The 15,236-nt window shown below is 36.2% G+C and overlaps 1 protein-coding gene and 1 non-coding gene across 2 annotated transcripts in view; both read left to right on the top strand.

Annotated features, from left to right (window-relative positions):
- Window positions 1-15,236, top strand: part of FAF1 (Fas associated factor 1) — a 489,781-nt gene that overhangs the window by 125,462 nt on the left and 349,083 nt on the right. The window lies entirely within an intron of this gene.
- On the top strand, window positions 11,997-12,069 carry TRNAW-CCA (transfer RNA tryptophan (anticodon CCA)). The gene has a single exon. It is a non-coding gene; the product is annotated as a tRNA-Trp (tRNA).

Here is a 15,236-nt window from a genome sequence, read left to right as displayed (position 1 = left end):
CAACTGTCAGCTCTCTTTAGTTTCAAAACTTTTTCATCACCCCATAAAACACGCTGTATCCATTAAGTAATTCCTCCCCATTTCCTAGTCCACCTTCCCTTATCCTCTAGTAGCCTTTAACCTGCTTTCTGTCTTTGTGAATTTGCCTGTTGTAGATATATCATACAAAAAGAATTATATAACATGTAGCCTTTTGTGTCTGGCTTCTTTCACTTAATGTAGTGTTTTCAACCTTTTTAATTTTTCCAACACTCTTGAAAGAAGTTTTCCTTATTGAAGTCCCTCTATTGATCTATCTGGTATTGGTTCCTTTTCCGTACTGGACACTGACTGATGAAATATTTATTTATATGTTTATTTTCTTGTTTATTATTTATAAGTTTTTAGGAATTCCAGGCTTCATGAGGACAGAGACCATTACTGTTGTACTGTTTTTTTTGGTATGAGAGAAATTTTAATACAGTGCTGAGGAACATCACAAATCACAGAAGGATTATTAGTGATCTTATCAAAATGAGGAGCTATTAACCTTTACAGTAAATTGGTCTGTAATGAGTACATTACTAATTGTTTTCACCTGCTTTTGATAAGAAGCCTCTACTAAAAACAGTAGACTATCAATTAACCAACATAAGAATCTGCCAATATAAGTAATTTTTAAGTTTATATATTACTGGCATTTCAAAAAGGAAGCTACTCTCGGAGAATGTTTATTTTAATCTTTCCTCCCTTCTATTTCTTTATCGTTTCTTTCCTTTACAGGAATCTTTTTGTGTGTGTGTGTATTTTTAAATTGTGGTTAAAAAAAAGACACAATATGAAATTTACCATCCTAACCATTTAAAAGTGTACAGTTGAATAGTGTTAAACATATTCACATTGTTGTGAAACAGATCTCCAGAACTTTTTTGCCTTGCAAAACTGAAACTTTATATTGTTTAAACAATAAGTTCTCTATTCACCCCTACACCCAACCCTTGGTAACTACCACTCTACTTTCTGTTTCTGTGAATTTGACTACTTTAGTTACCTCATATAGTGGCATCATACAGTATTTGTCTTTTTGTGACTGGCTTATTTCAGTTAGCATAATGGCCTCCAGGTTGTAGCCTGTGACAGGATTTCCTTTCTTGTTAAGGCTGAATAATATTCCATTCATTGTAGGTTTATAACAAATTTTCTTTATTTATTCATCAATAGTCATTTGGGTAGCTTCCAGCTCTTGGCTATTATGAAGAATGCTGCTATAAACATGGGTGTACAAATATCTTTTTTAAGACTCTACTTTCAATTCTTTGTCTCTCATTTCCTCTCATATCTTTTCTTTTACATGCTGTGATTAAGACGAGTGTTTATTAAAACTCCGTCTTCAGGCATTATTGGTAAAGTGCTTTATTATCTGAAGTTCTTTTTTTCCCCCCAAAAATTAAAAAAAACCTTTTCATATGAAAGAGATACACAGTTCTTAAATATCTACACAAAAACAGTCTACAACAATACACTCTGTTGTCTGCTTCTTTTTTCTGTCTTTATATTTGGATATCTGATAAATAAGTTTACTGTGGTAGATGTGATATGAGTTTAGTCACTAATAATAGGCTTGGAGCAAACCACCCCACCTTTCTGGAATCTATTTTTGTTGCCAATGGCTGAAGGAAACATGTTTCATTAGAGAAGTTTGACAATCTTCTAGTTTTCATAGTTGCTAATATGCTTTTTTCTTTCACTATTGCTAGAAACTTTACAAATTTACAATCCCGGAAATGATTGGGGCAGTAGAGTAATGTGCTGATTCTTAGAAAAAAGTCTTTTGTATCAGTAACTCTATGTTTATTCCAGGAAGAGAGTTGTCCTGAAACAGGAAAAGGGGCAGTTACACGATGTGTGTGGTGCCATTAAGGGCCTTATTAAGGATCTGAGAGGCAGGAGAACGACAGAAGTACATAAAAAGAAATGAAGATGGCTGCAGATGTAAGAGAAAATAGTGCTGTGGGTAGAAAACCAATGTTCAGATAGTAAGAGAGTATACTAGAGGTGCTTCAATTATCCCTTCTCTTTTTTTCTTCTTGTGTACAACAGTAGGTAATCAAGGGGGTGTCTTTTGCTAAACCTTAATTTGCTTTCTGTTTTTTTTTATTTTTCAACATTTTATTATGAAAATGTTTGAACATACAGAAAATTTAAAAGAATTTTACAGTGAACACCTATATACCTGCCACCTAGATTCTACTATTAATTAACATTTAGAAATTTTTTAAATTTTATGTTGGAGCATAATTGATTTACAGTGTTGTGTTAGTTTCAGGTGTACAGCAAAGTGATTCATTTATACCTATTCATGTGTCTATTCTTTTTCAAAGTCTTTTCCCATTTAGGTTATTACAGAATATTGAGCACAGTCCTCTGTGCTACTGCGATAGAATTTGCTTTCTGTCTCTCGTCATGCCCAGTGTTAAGATGGCACCATGTGAGAAGGTAGACAGCAAATGTGGCAGGAGGTCCTCTAGAGAGGGTTTGAGGTCAAATGTTAATCAAGTGATTTGTGCTATCTCAGTGCTTTGATGTGAGACTTGAGAAGTCATAAAATTGTTAGCGTAATTTAAAGAAAGAACTAGAGGAAAAGCTGACTGAATTTTTTATCTTTTAATACGTGCCAAAGATAGGGGAGATGGTGGCTACTTTTTTCAGAATGCTCAAGGAGCATAACTGGTCATTTTGCAGTTTATGTTATTTGTGTTTTCAGACTGTGGTTAAATGTTCAGGTGTGCTGTGTTGCTGTTGTGACTAACGTCTGTGTACCAGTTGGCAGATAAGGTGTGTTTATATATTTTGTCATCTTTTTGTATTGTTAAAAGGATAGATTGTGTATGAAACAAAATTATTTGTCTTGGTGTTTTGTATGGATTGTAGTTCAACAAACATCACAGAAATTCTTAAGGCCTGTACAAGTGTATTTGAATGTTTCATGGAATCATTTATAGCAATTCCACATTCCTATAGAGAATTGTACTCTACACTCTTATTGATTACGAAAAATCTTGGGTTATTACAATTAAATCAATTCAGGATTATTAATTGCAGCTATTTATTCTGTATGGCCAGTATGTTTTCAGATGTTGAATAATTTTGCTATATTTTATGTATATAAAATAGTTATATTATTTATTTAGTTGGGAAGAGACAGCATTTGCCTTCGCTCAGTCTATTTGGCTAGATCTATTGATTTTCAGAGTTCTAATTACTAGGATTTATTTAAAAAATATTTTTAAACCACTGCAACCCCATCCCAACCAAGTGTAATAGTTCCAACCTTGCAAAAATATACCATATGATTAATTTGTGGAAATCAAATAAACACCACTTTTACCCCTTAAGCTCCAATACTTGGTATTATTTTGTTTTGAGGACTTCTTAGGTAAGCCATTAAATCATGTCAGGGAAAATGTAGATTTCCCTGTTGAAATTTGAAACCAAGAGAATATCACTGATTCTTGGCATTCGTCAAGTTAGTTTGGGAATCAGTGATTCTTAAACTTAAGTGAACTAAAAATCACCTGGGGAGCTTGATACAGAGCCCTGCCTCACCTCCAGCCAAGTTTGCAGTTTTTATGAGCTTCTCTCAACATCTGGTTAGAACACTAAAGAGAATACCCCGGAGATGAAGGGTGTTGGTTTATTGTGTCATTCAGTCTGCAGTTGCTGTAAGTCCAAATCCCTACTTTTTGAGGTTCTGTTTCTCTTATTCACATATCCATCTCAGTACCTTACCCCTACTTCCTCTATCAGTGTCATACTTATCAAAATGATCCCCTCTTGATACTTATTACAGATCCCTATGAAAAATGGCTTTAAGGAAAGGGCTTGATAAAATAGTGGCTTTTGGAGATGACTGTGAGAACATGGTGGCGCTATAATATTAGACATGGTGCCTAAAGACCTGATTTACAGCTCCATTCTAATATTTACTGTAAGAGCATGGCTAATTGGTTAAATTAACTGCTTTGATCCTCAGGTAATCATAATTATTTCACAAGGTTATTAAGATTAAACAAAATTACATATGGAAAGTTCCTAGCAATGTGCTTGTCAAATTGAATCCAATTTGATATTGAGTCCTGGATATGAAAAAGCATTCCAGTTACTGTTGCTGTATAATAAACTACCCCAAAACTTAGTGGCATAAAATAAGCACCTTATTATGTTCACAGATTCCATGGATCAGAAATTTAAAAAGATTATGTTAGGAATAGCATGTCTGCTCCATGATGTCCAGAGCTTCAGCTGGGATGAGTCAAATGGTTTAGTGTGACTCATATGGTTGGGAGCTGGAATATCTGGGGCTAGACTGCTTCCAAGATGGTTTCATCACTCATGTGTCTGGAACCTGTGCTGGGATGACTACAAGGCTGAGCTCAGCTAGGACAGTAAACTGAATCGTCTCTACATGACATCTCCATGTGGTTTGCACTTTTCTCACAGCTTGAGGCTACGTTCTGAAAGGGAGTTTCCCAAGAGTGAACTTTTAAGGAAACTGTAGAAGCTCTATAGCCTTTTATTACCTAGTTTGAGAAGTCACGTAGTGTACTACTGCTGTACTTTGTTGGTCAAAGCAGTCACAAGCCTATGTAGATTTAAGAGCCCACTTTTTGAAGGGAGTATTATCCAAGAATTTGTGGCTAGTTTTAAAAACCTACAAAGAGTCATTGGAGATTTTACATCTAGTCCAGCTTCAGTTCCTGTCCTGTTATCCTGTTAATTTAAGTGGATTTAACTTTATTGATATACATATATATATATGTTTATTTATTGTTGTTGTGGTTAATTTCCCTGAAGAATCCCATAGGGATATATCAGTAGACTTTATGAAGTAAGCACCTTCACAGGTACAAAGGTCAAAGGTTATGGACTCTTAGGTCTGGAAAGGACCCTAGAGATCTGTGATCGTTAATATTATGTGTCAACTTGGCTGGGCCACAGTGCCTAGATATTTGATCAAACATTATTCTGGATGTTTCTGTGAGAATGTTTTTGGTTGAGATTTATATTTAAATTGGTGAACATAGTAAAGCAGATTGCTCTCTATAATGTTGATGGGCCTCATCCAATCAGTTGAAGGCCTCTCCAGAGCAAGGGGAAGTCTGTAGTAGATGGCCTTCATACTTGAACTGCAACACTGGCTTTTCCCTAGGTCTCCAGCCTGCTGGTCCACCCTGCAGATTTTAGACTTGCCAGCCTCCATAATTGCATGAGCCAGTTCCTTAAAATTAATTTCTTTCTTCCTATCTACCCCTCTCTCTCCATCCTATTAATTCTCTTTCTCTGGAGAACTCTGAGTAACACAAGATCATTTAGCCCAACCCCTTTGTTTTTACAGATTTGGTAACATAAAGACTCATAGAGAGAAAGAAATTGGCCAAGGTCAAAGATCAAGTTATTGAGAAAGCCATGACATGAACCCATCTCTTGATTTCCAATTCAACACTCTTATTACCTGACATAATACCTTGCCCAGAGCTATAAAACCAAATGGAAAAGCTCACCCTCTCCTACTTCAAATAAAAAATAAGCATATTGAGTACTTTCCATATATCAGGTCCTGTCCTAAGTAGTTTGTATCCTTCTTTCTCATTAATTTTCACAACAGCCCTAGGAAATAAGTATTATTATTAGAATGTCTTCCATTTTGCATATTTGGAGGGCAAATGACTTGCCTAAGATGATACGTACAGTCAACAATAGACCTGTTATCTGAATTTAGGTCTCTAAATCTGGAATTGGGATTAATTACTATGCTGCATTCTCTGTATAAATTTCTTTTATTCCTGTCCCTTATTGATATTAAGCAATGAAGAAGAGATTTGGATTTAGTGAACTTTTGATTCTCATCAGCCTGGAGCCTTTTCCCTTCATTGGTTATTTATAAGCCCTTATCTTTTGTTAATACTGATTATTTCCTGAATGAAAATGTCTGGGCTGTTGTCTGACCATTGCTACCCAAGACATTCCCAAAGTGGACACATTACCATGAAATTATGTGCCGTGGTCACATGTACATTCTCTGCTGCCACTAACTGTTATTATCCCTCCTCCACCTTCCTGTTTCTCTTGCCTTCTATCCCTTCCTGTAGTACCAGTGGAAGGGGGCTAGGAGGAGAGAGTAGTGGTGTGGAGAAGAGTTTTTCATCTAGGTGGAAGTAAGCAGAGCATTAAGTTGCATATTACTTTCAGTTACATAAAGTTACGAAGGGAGCTTACTTGTTAGTTTATAGGACTAAAAAAGGAAAAAATATAACCAGCTTAATGATTTGTACTCCTTTAGCACTTTGATTTCTCAGTACTAATATTTAAAATGTGCAAATAAGATGGTAATCAGTCAGTAGAGGATCAACAATTAGGAATTGGGATTGGAAAGACCCTGGATTTTAGTAGTACTTGTCTTGTACAAATTGGTCAGATTTACTGAGCTTGAGGTAATTGTCCTGCAGATCTGTTGTATAATAGATTGAAGACAATTTTGTTTGGTCATTCTTTAGTATATTTGGAGCACTGGATACACAGCTTTCCTATCTTCTAGAAAATCAATCAGCTCTAAGTGCTATGATGAATGCAAAGAAGTAATACATTGTTCTTGCCTATGGGAGCTTAGACTCTAATTGAGGACACAAAACACATAGCTGGGAGAAAAAGGATTAACATTATAAGGCAAAATATAATATGTGCTAAGTGAACGGCTCATAAAATAACTGTCTTCAAATAGATTTTGGCAATAAAAATTGAGAGAGTGTGAGAATGATTGAGAATGCCCAGGGTATGGGATAGAGACTTGCATTGGGCCTCATGACTGTTGACTGAAGTGGATGAGCTTAGCTTCTTTTAAAATAAATAATGAGGGTTTTTGTATATGTCTGAATATGAGATGATTCTCATTTTCCCAATGATAAGATAATAAAAATATTTTTAAATAAATTTATTTATTTATTTATGGCAGTGTTGGATCTTCGTTGCTGCACGTGGGCTTTCTCTAGTTGCAGCGAGCAGGGGCTACTCTTCATCGTGGTGTGCGGGCCTCTCATTGCGGTGGCTTCTCTTGTTGCGGAGCATGGGCTCCAGGTGCATGGGCTTCAGTAGTTGCAGCAGGCGGGCTCAGTAGTTGTGGCTCATGGGCTTAGTTGCTCTGCAGTATGTGGGATTTTCTGGGACCAGGGCTCGAACCCGTGTCCCCTGTATTTGGCAGGCAGATTCTTAACCACTGTGCCACCAGGAAAGTCCCAATAAAAATATTTTGGTTAGCCTGAATATATAAACTTTTTAAAGCTTGTATATGAAATAGTCATTAAGTTTAGCTTGTTAAGTTATACATACATATTTTAAGTTAGATAATAAAAACTATTACTTTAGAAATATTGCTTTTTAAAAATACTCATTTAGCAAAACATTATTCAAACCTTTCACATGCATTTTAAATGTTCGTGTCTTCCTCATTACTGGAAATAGTCTCTCAGTTTTCCAGAGCACGTGATCTTAATTTTTGCTTAAGTGATTTGAGATAGAGCACTTAAAAAATCTGGATATGGTACTTTTTCTGGGAATTTTAATCTCAAACCACAAGAACTCATTTGCTATTCATGAGCTTTACAATGAAACCCTTCCAAGTAATCTTTAATGGGCTTATTTATAATTACATCTAAATTTTTAATTGTGAGCTAATACCCGCCCGCCCCCTCCCCCCTGCTAAATAAATATGAAATCTGTTGAATTTCTGCCATTCTTTTTAACTGATTCCATTTGGTAACCTGTTTTCAGTGTCCAAAACTAGTATTGTCTGAAGTTGTTTTAGGCTCTGTGTCTTTTCTAAACAGTTTTTTGTTCTTCAAAAGTAAAATAATGTAAAGACTCAACTATAGGGCAGTTTCCTCTTTTCTTTGGGATAGTTTTGGGAAAAGAATTTTGCCCTATATTCAGTGTCATCATCTAACATTGATCAAAGTATTACAAGTGAGCTAGTGAGTAAGGTGAAGGAGGTGGTTGAAGTGGAATGGAGAGTCTAGTACAATGCTGTTCAATACAGAAGGTACTAACCCCACGTAGGTATTTAAGTTTAAACGAATAATTTAATAATTATGTTAATTATTAAATTATAATTCAATTCCTTGGTCACACTGGCCATACTTCAAGTGATCAGTAGCTATGTAGGGCTAGTGGCTACAGTATCATACAGTGCTGATACAGAGTATTTCCATCACTGCAGAAAGTTCTGTTGGGTAGCACTAGTCTAGAAGATGTTCTATAGCCTCAGGAATTCAGAGATTTCTAGGAATAATCATATTGGTGGTAGTAGTCAGCCCCAACCCCCTGCCGCCCCACCTCACCCTCCAACTCAGCTGTCACCTTCCCTTCCTCCACATAGACACAGATCAGAGGTGAGTTGATTTCTCAGTTCCTAAAATAGACTTAATGACCCAAGGAACTATAGTAAATATTAGTATTGCTAGTGTATTATAGAGATTTGTATTGTGTTGATCTGATACTCAAAGTACACCCTTTCCTCTATGTTGTTGTCAAGAAATAGACCCCAACTTGCTTTATGATGAAAGGAGCAGGACTTTTTGGACTCAGAGAGGCCTGAGTTTGAATGCTACTGTGTGTGATTTTGGATGAACCTCTTAATTTTTCAAAATGTCATTTTCCTCATCTGTTAGCATGCTTGCTTCATAGAGTGAGGATTAAATGAGATAGGTAATGATGTGTAATTACTTTACATAATGCCTTGCACATGTCAGGTGCTCCCTTTCCTCTTCATTCCTCTTAATGTCCCAAAAGACATCTAATAATGCAGATTTATTCACTTAACACTTTCACTCAGAAATTCACCGGAAAATATTTATTGAGCATTTACTATATGCAAAGTTGTCTTCTCAGTACTAGGAAAATAACAGTTAACCAAAATAGATAAGAATCCCTGCCGTGATGGAACTTATATTTTCATAATGGGGGACAGACAGTAAATAATATAAGTAAGTAACATTATATAATGTATCAGAAAATGATAATGCTAAGGAAAAAAAATAAAACAGGGAAGAAGGATATGAAGTTTGTTGGGTGGTGATCTGCAATTTTTTAGAAAAGGTGGACAGGTGACAGTTGAATAAAGACTTGGAGGAAGGGAATTAGCAAGTGAGCCATGTATCTGGGGGCAAGAACGTTTCAGGCAGGTGGAATAGTGACCACAAAAATCCTTACGTGAGAAATCAGGCCTGATATTTTTCCAGGAACATCAGGGAGACAAGTATGGCTCAGGAAAGGAGGAGGAGGAGAAGTTAGAAAGATCAGGGGAGTGAGGGAGGGAATAAGGAATCTTAAGGATGTTGTCTTTTTATACTAGAGAAAATATCAGTGGAAGATTTTGAGTAGAGCATTGACATGATCTAATAACTTCACTATTAAATAAGAATACACTGAAGGTGAGCAAGGGCAAAGCCAGGAACTCAAATAGGAGGCTGTTACAATAATGGAGGAGAGAGAAGATGGAGACTTGGCACCAGTGATAGCAGTGAAGTGTGATCAGAATCTGAATGTGTTTTAACATTTCAGCAATCAGAATTTGTTAATGAGTGGGGAAGGAGGGAATAGTGAGAGAGAGAGAGTCAAGGATAACTCTGAGGTTTTTGGTTGGACCACCTGGAAGAATGGAGTTGCCATTTATTAAGCTAGTGACACTTTATATATTCTTCTTAATGCTGTATTGTTATTTCTCCTCCTGGTTTCCCAAGGTTTGGGCTGTCTTGCCTGTTTGTTATCTACAATATCTAGCACAATTCTTTGCACAGAGTAACCGCAATCTACTTTCCTGAATTAAATTGATTTTTAGATGAACATCAGTCTCAAAATAGAGGTAGCTGTATTCAGGACTGCTGGTAACCAGGTAGAGTGTTTTCCTTATGTTGCTGCTTATAATATAAAGCATATCTGGTTTGTTGGCTTTGCTCAACCAACTAAAAGTCTTCCCTTGAATACTGCAGGATGTCTACCTCCATAAAGCCTTCAAACTGCTAACCTTCAGACATTTCTGTTTCTTTTGTGTTTTAGCTTGCCAGTTGAATCTAGAAAAGGCAGATTAGTGGATTTCTCCCTTCCTCTTCCCACAGCTATTGGATAGAGCAGAAGGCAGTTATTTTATAATAGGTGGAAGAGAGAGAGGTTGTGTAGGCCTTTATGTGATGCTGACCAGAGTCTAAGTACCATCCACTTGCCTAAGGAAGAGTAAAGAATCCAGGGAAAGAAAGTAAGTGACTGTACCAGAAACTACCTTTCTTGCATTTTGGTTTTAGTAAATGAGATCTTGGTTGTCGGTTCGTTTTGATCTTAGCTATGTGGTTCTCCCAGTTTGCTATTTGTTTTTTCATCTGTGGATATTTATTTGACAAAGGTGAGTCTCTCGGGTACCATTAGTAGTCTTAGGATCTGCCTCCTATTCCTTTGTCTTTAATTTGGTTTGCACCAGTCTTTATTCTTCATGTTGGGCTATTTTGATAGTGATATGTGCTTGGAAAGATTCAGTGAACTTTTTTTGCACTGGACTAAAAACAAATTGTGAAATGGTTATATTTCTTAAATTGTTTTGCTTTCTGTTTTCTTCCCCTGAAAAAAAAAATCAAATTAGAACTTATTAAAACCAAATATTTGCTATTAGGACCTGTTACAGGATTGCCAATTGGAATTCTTTTCTATTGCAAAAGTAAACAGCAAGATTAATAAAAAGAAATTTGAGTTTAGGGTTAGTTGTAGGGATATTAAACTACTCGCTTCTACTTTAGTCTGATCATCTTATCTGTAACTGTTAGAGTATGTTGATGATGGTAGACCATTACTTAAATAGTGAAGAGAGAGAGGAAACATCTCCAGAAATAAGTTGTCTACAATTGGTAAGTGTTATGAGTGGAAAATTTTCTATTTTTAAGTAGTGTCCTTTCCTTGCCTTCAAAATTTTGTGATTAAAAACTATTTGTGATTTCAAACAAGGGTAGTTCTCAGTATGACAACAGTTACAATAAAAGCAGCCCACCTTTATTGGGTATGTTACTATGTATCGGACACCATTTAAGCATTTTATATATGTTAACAAGTTTCATAAAAACCCAATGTGCAAGTACTGTTATCACCCCGCATTTTACTGATGAGAGAACTGAGGCAGAGAGACATTAAGTGACTTTCTAAAGATTATGCAACTAGTAAATGATGGGGCTGGGATATACGGCTTTCTGGCTCAAGAGCCCTCACTTTTAGCATATTTAATAACATGTGAGTGAGTTTATGAAGAACCTATGCCTTTAGACATTAAGTAACTTCCAAAATAGTAAAAGGTTCAGGGGGAAATAATAGATTCTGTACGTAATGGCAGACTAACAGACTTCATATGGGTCTCTAAAATGTGTGCTATAAACTCTCTATAGTTGTTCGCAAACCTCGTTGTGCATCAGAATCACTTGAGGAGTTTGTGTGTTGGGGAGGAAGATTTCTGGGCCTCATTTCAGACCATCTGAATTTGGATAATTGGGAGCAGGACTTTATATATCTGGATTTCTAGCCCAGCATGAGGCAGATATTTATGCACCACCGATGTACAGCACATAACAAAACTGAGTAAAACAAAAACACCATGTAATGGGGATGGATAATTATGGTGGCTAACATTTGCAGAGTACTTTTCTTGTATTATCTCATTTAATCCTTATAACAGCCATATGAAATAAGTTGGTATTATTACCTCCACTTCATAGATGGGAAACTAAATCTTAGAGTAGTCAAGTTAACATGACGAAAGTCACACAGGTAATATATGATAGAACCAGGATTTGAAAACAGACTTAAACTACAGAACATAGAAATTCCCTTAATTGACCTAGTTAAATTATAGTAACTAAATACTGAATATGAATTGTTACTGTAGTTTTTTTCTTTGCTTAAAAACAAAGATATAAAATGAATATATAGGGACTTCCCTGGTGGTCCAGTGGTTAGGACGCCACGCTTCCAATGCAGGGGGCCCAGGTTCGATCCCTGGTCTGGGAGATCCCACATGCCGCATGGCCAAAAATTATATAACTAAATAAAATAAAAATAAAAATAAAATAAAATAAAATGAATATATAAAAATTAGCATTTGCATGCCATCTGCCTTTTATCTGTTTTCTATTAATGGCAATAAATTATCATACCTGGTGGATTCTCTAAGGCCAACATTTCAGTATTAACAATTTGGTTGATGCATATATGTAACTGTAACTGAGGTTTGTATTGGAGCTCAGGTGCCCATATATATCTCCTTCTACTTCTCTGATACTTCTGTTTAATATTTTCTCTGATTTTTCCTACATGCTACTTAAATGTTGGCATTCCAAAGGTTCCATCAGTGAAGGCTTTTCTTTGTTCACACTACCTCTCATTTTGGGTAAACTCAATCCACTCCTAAGACTTTTGCAAATACTTTTAAAAAACAATATTGAGATATAAGACACATAAAATATACCATCTTAACCACTTTTAAGTATGCAGTTCAATAGCATTAAATATATACACATTGTTGAGAAACAGATCTCTAGAACTTTTTCATTGTGCAAAACTGAAACTTTGTACCCATTAAACTATAAGCCCCCCTCTGCCCCCCAGCTCTTGGTAACCACCATTCTATGTACTTTCAGTTTCCATGAATTTGATTACTCTAGGTACCTTATATAAGTGGAATCATACAGTATTTGTTATTTTTTGGCTGGCTTATTTCACTTAGCACAATGTTCTCACAATTTATCCATACAGTAGCCTGTGACAATATTTCCTTCCTTTTTAAGGCTGTATAATATTCCATTGTTTGTATGTACCACTTTTTTTTTTAATCCATTACCATTGCTGGACATTTGGGTTGCTTCTACCTCTTAGTTATTGTGAATAATGTTGCTATGAACGTGAGTATACAAATATCTTTTTTGAGACCCTGATTTCAATTATTTTAGATATATAACTAGAAGTGAGATCACTGGATCATTTGGTAGTTCTCTTTTTCCACAAATATGTTTAAAGTGAATGACTCATGACTCCAAACTCTGTATCTTGAACTCACGCATTTTAAGATTCTTAACACTCTATTGGACATCTCTGTGTGAATGTCCCATGTGTACTTTAAAATCAACATGCCTAAAACTGGAAGGCTCAAACCTCCCTATCCTCACCAGCCTGTTCCTTTGCTCATGTTCTATGGCATTTTCATTTATTCACTTGTGTATTCAGTGTATATTAACTCACACTACCTAGGTACTAGGCCCTTTTGTTCATGATGAGGGCACGTCAGTGAACAAAATAAAGTTATGTGGAGCTTATATTCTGGTCAGGGAAGACAGATAACAAACAAGGAGACAGTAGGGTTAAGGAAAGCCTCTCTGAGATGACCGTTGAGTAGAAACCTGACTGAAGTGAGGGAGTGAGGTATGTGGATATCTAAAGGAATAGCATTCCAGACAAAGGGAAGAATAAGTTAAGGAGTTTAATGTGGGAGCATGCTTGGCTTGTGCAGGAAATTGTAAGGAAACCAGAACAACTCAGCGGGGTTAGTAGAAGATGATGTCAGAGAGCGAGAGAGAGAGAGAGCTGGAGCCAGAATATGTAGTCTTGTAAGGTCAGAATAAGGACTTTGACTTCAATTCTGATGATAAGGGAAGGCATAAGAGTATTTTGAGTAGGAAAAGGGTTTTATTTGGCTTGACATTTATAAGCATCATGCTGGCTGCTATGTGAATAGGCAGCAAGTGTGTGGGGCAAGGATGTTTGGAGACTATTGGAATACTACTCCAGAGGAAAGATGATGATTTAGACCAGGGTGGAAGCAGAGAAGGTTGGTGAGATTCTACATTTTGGACATAGAATAAAGAATTCCTCATAGATTGGATGTGGAGTATGTGAGAAAGAAAAGAATTGAGGATGACTACATGATTTTTGACTTGAGCAATGGAATCATTAGAATTGCATGCCATTTTTAATGATTGAGAGGACTGGAGCAGGAGCAGTCACCCAAGTCAGAAGCCTGGACATCATTTCCAGCATTTTTTTCCTTTTCAATTCACACCTCACAGTGCTACCCAAATGATTTTCCTAAATGGCAAATTTGAGTTGCAGCAGTTGCCTCCCCATTATCTTCAGGTTAAGTAAAACTTTTAATGCCTTTATCCTGCCTCTCATAATCTAACTCTTGCTTACTTTTCCAGCCGGCCTCTCACTGCTTCCTGATGCACACCATTGCTGAAGCCACACAGAACTACTTTTAGCTTCCTGGGTAGACTAAGTAGATTCATACATTGCACTTAAAAAAAAAAAAAAATCTCTTCCTGAATGCTCTCAGTCAAATTTCTTTTCCCTAGAAGAGCCTTGTTTTAATACTTGATTCAAATATCATCCTTTCTTCCCAGCTTTTCTCCGAACATTCACGTTACTTCCACTTTTTTGCCTTTAAAGTATCTTATATATTTCTCTATTGAAGTCCATAATAAATGGAGGAAAGAGTCATCAGTTTTGGAGTCATACAGTGGAGTACTTGAGAAAAATTTAGAGAAGAATATCATAGTGATTAATGTATTTGGAAAATAGGAATTTGAAGGTACATTTAGAAGAATTTAAATATAGTAGATTGTTGGAAATGGTCTGTTACAGATATGAAAAATTAAATAATTATTTATGAAAAATGATTTTCCTTTCTGCCCAGAAAGAAAGAGGGGGAAATGGTATTAAGCATCTTTTTGAGGCCTCATTGGCTTCCAGCCGTAATCTCATGGTCTTTCTTTAGTGTGGACACTTAAAATCTATTGTTTCTTTGCCCAGTCACATCTGTAGCTGGGGAAATTTTCATCCCAAAATAGATCTCTTTCTCATAGCTCACTTCATTAACATCATACTAATGAGGTTTGTGAAATAATAGAGATTTATATTGGTCTGTCCTGGTTCCTGGCACAGAGCTTCTAAAACCCGTGTAATTTCCTAAGTGATAAGAGTAGCATTTTTTGTTTTAATATTTGGTCTTTGACCCTGGTTCCTGACAAAGAGCTCCCAGATCCCTTGGAACTTCCTGGGTGATAGGTGTGTCTTTTGTTTTAATGAGGAGACTCTTGGGCTTGTGAATAACTTCAGGAAAGGGGCCAGTCACCAGAAAGACCAAGCCATGATTAGAAGCTTGGAAATTTCAGTTCCACCTCCTA

The sequence above is a fragment of the Balaenoptera acutorostrata genome, chromosome 1, assembly GCF_949987535.1.
Source record: "Balaenoptera acutorostrata chromosome 1, mBalAcu1.1, whole genome shotgun sequence".
Classification (NCBI taxonomy): Eukaryota; Metazoa; Chordata; class Mammalia; order Artiodactyla; family Balaenopteridae; genus Balaenoptera; species Balaenoptera acutorostrata.
Note: the sequence above shows the minus strand (reverse complement) of the source record. Positions and strands in the feature narration are given on the sequence as shown.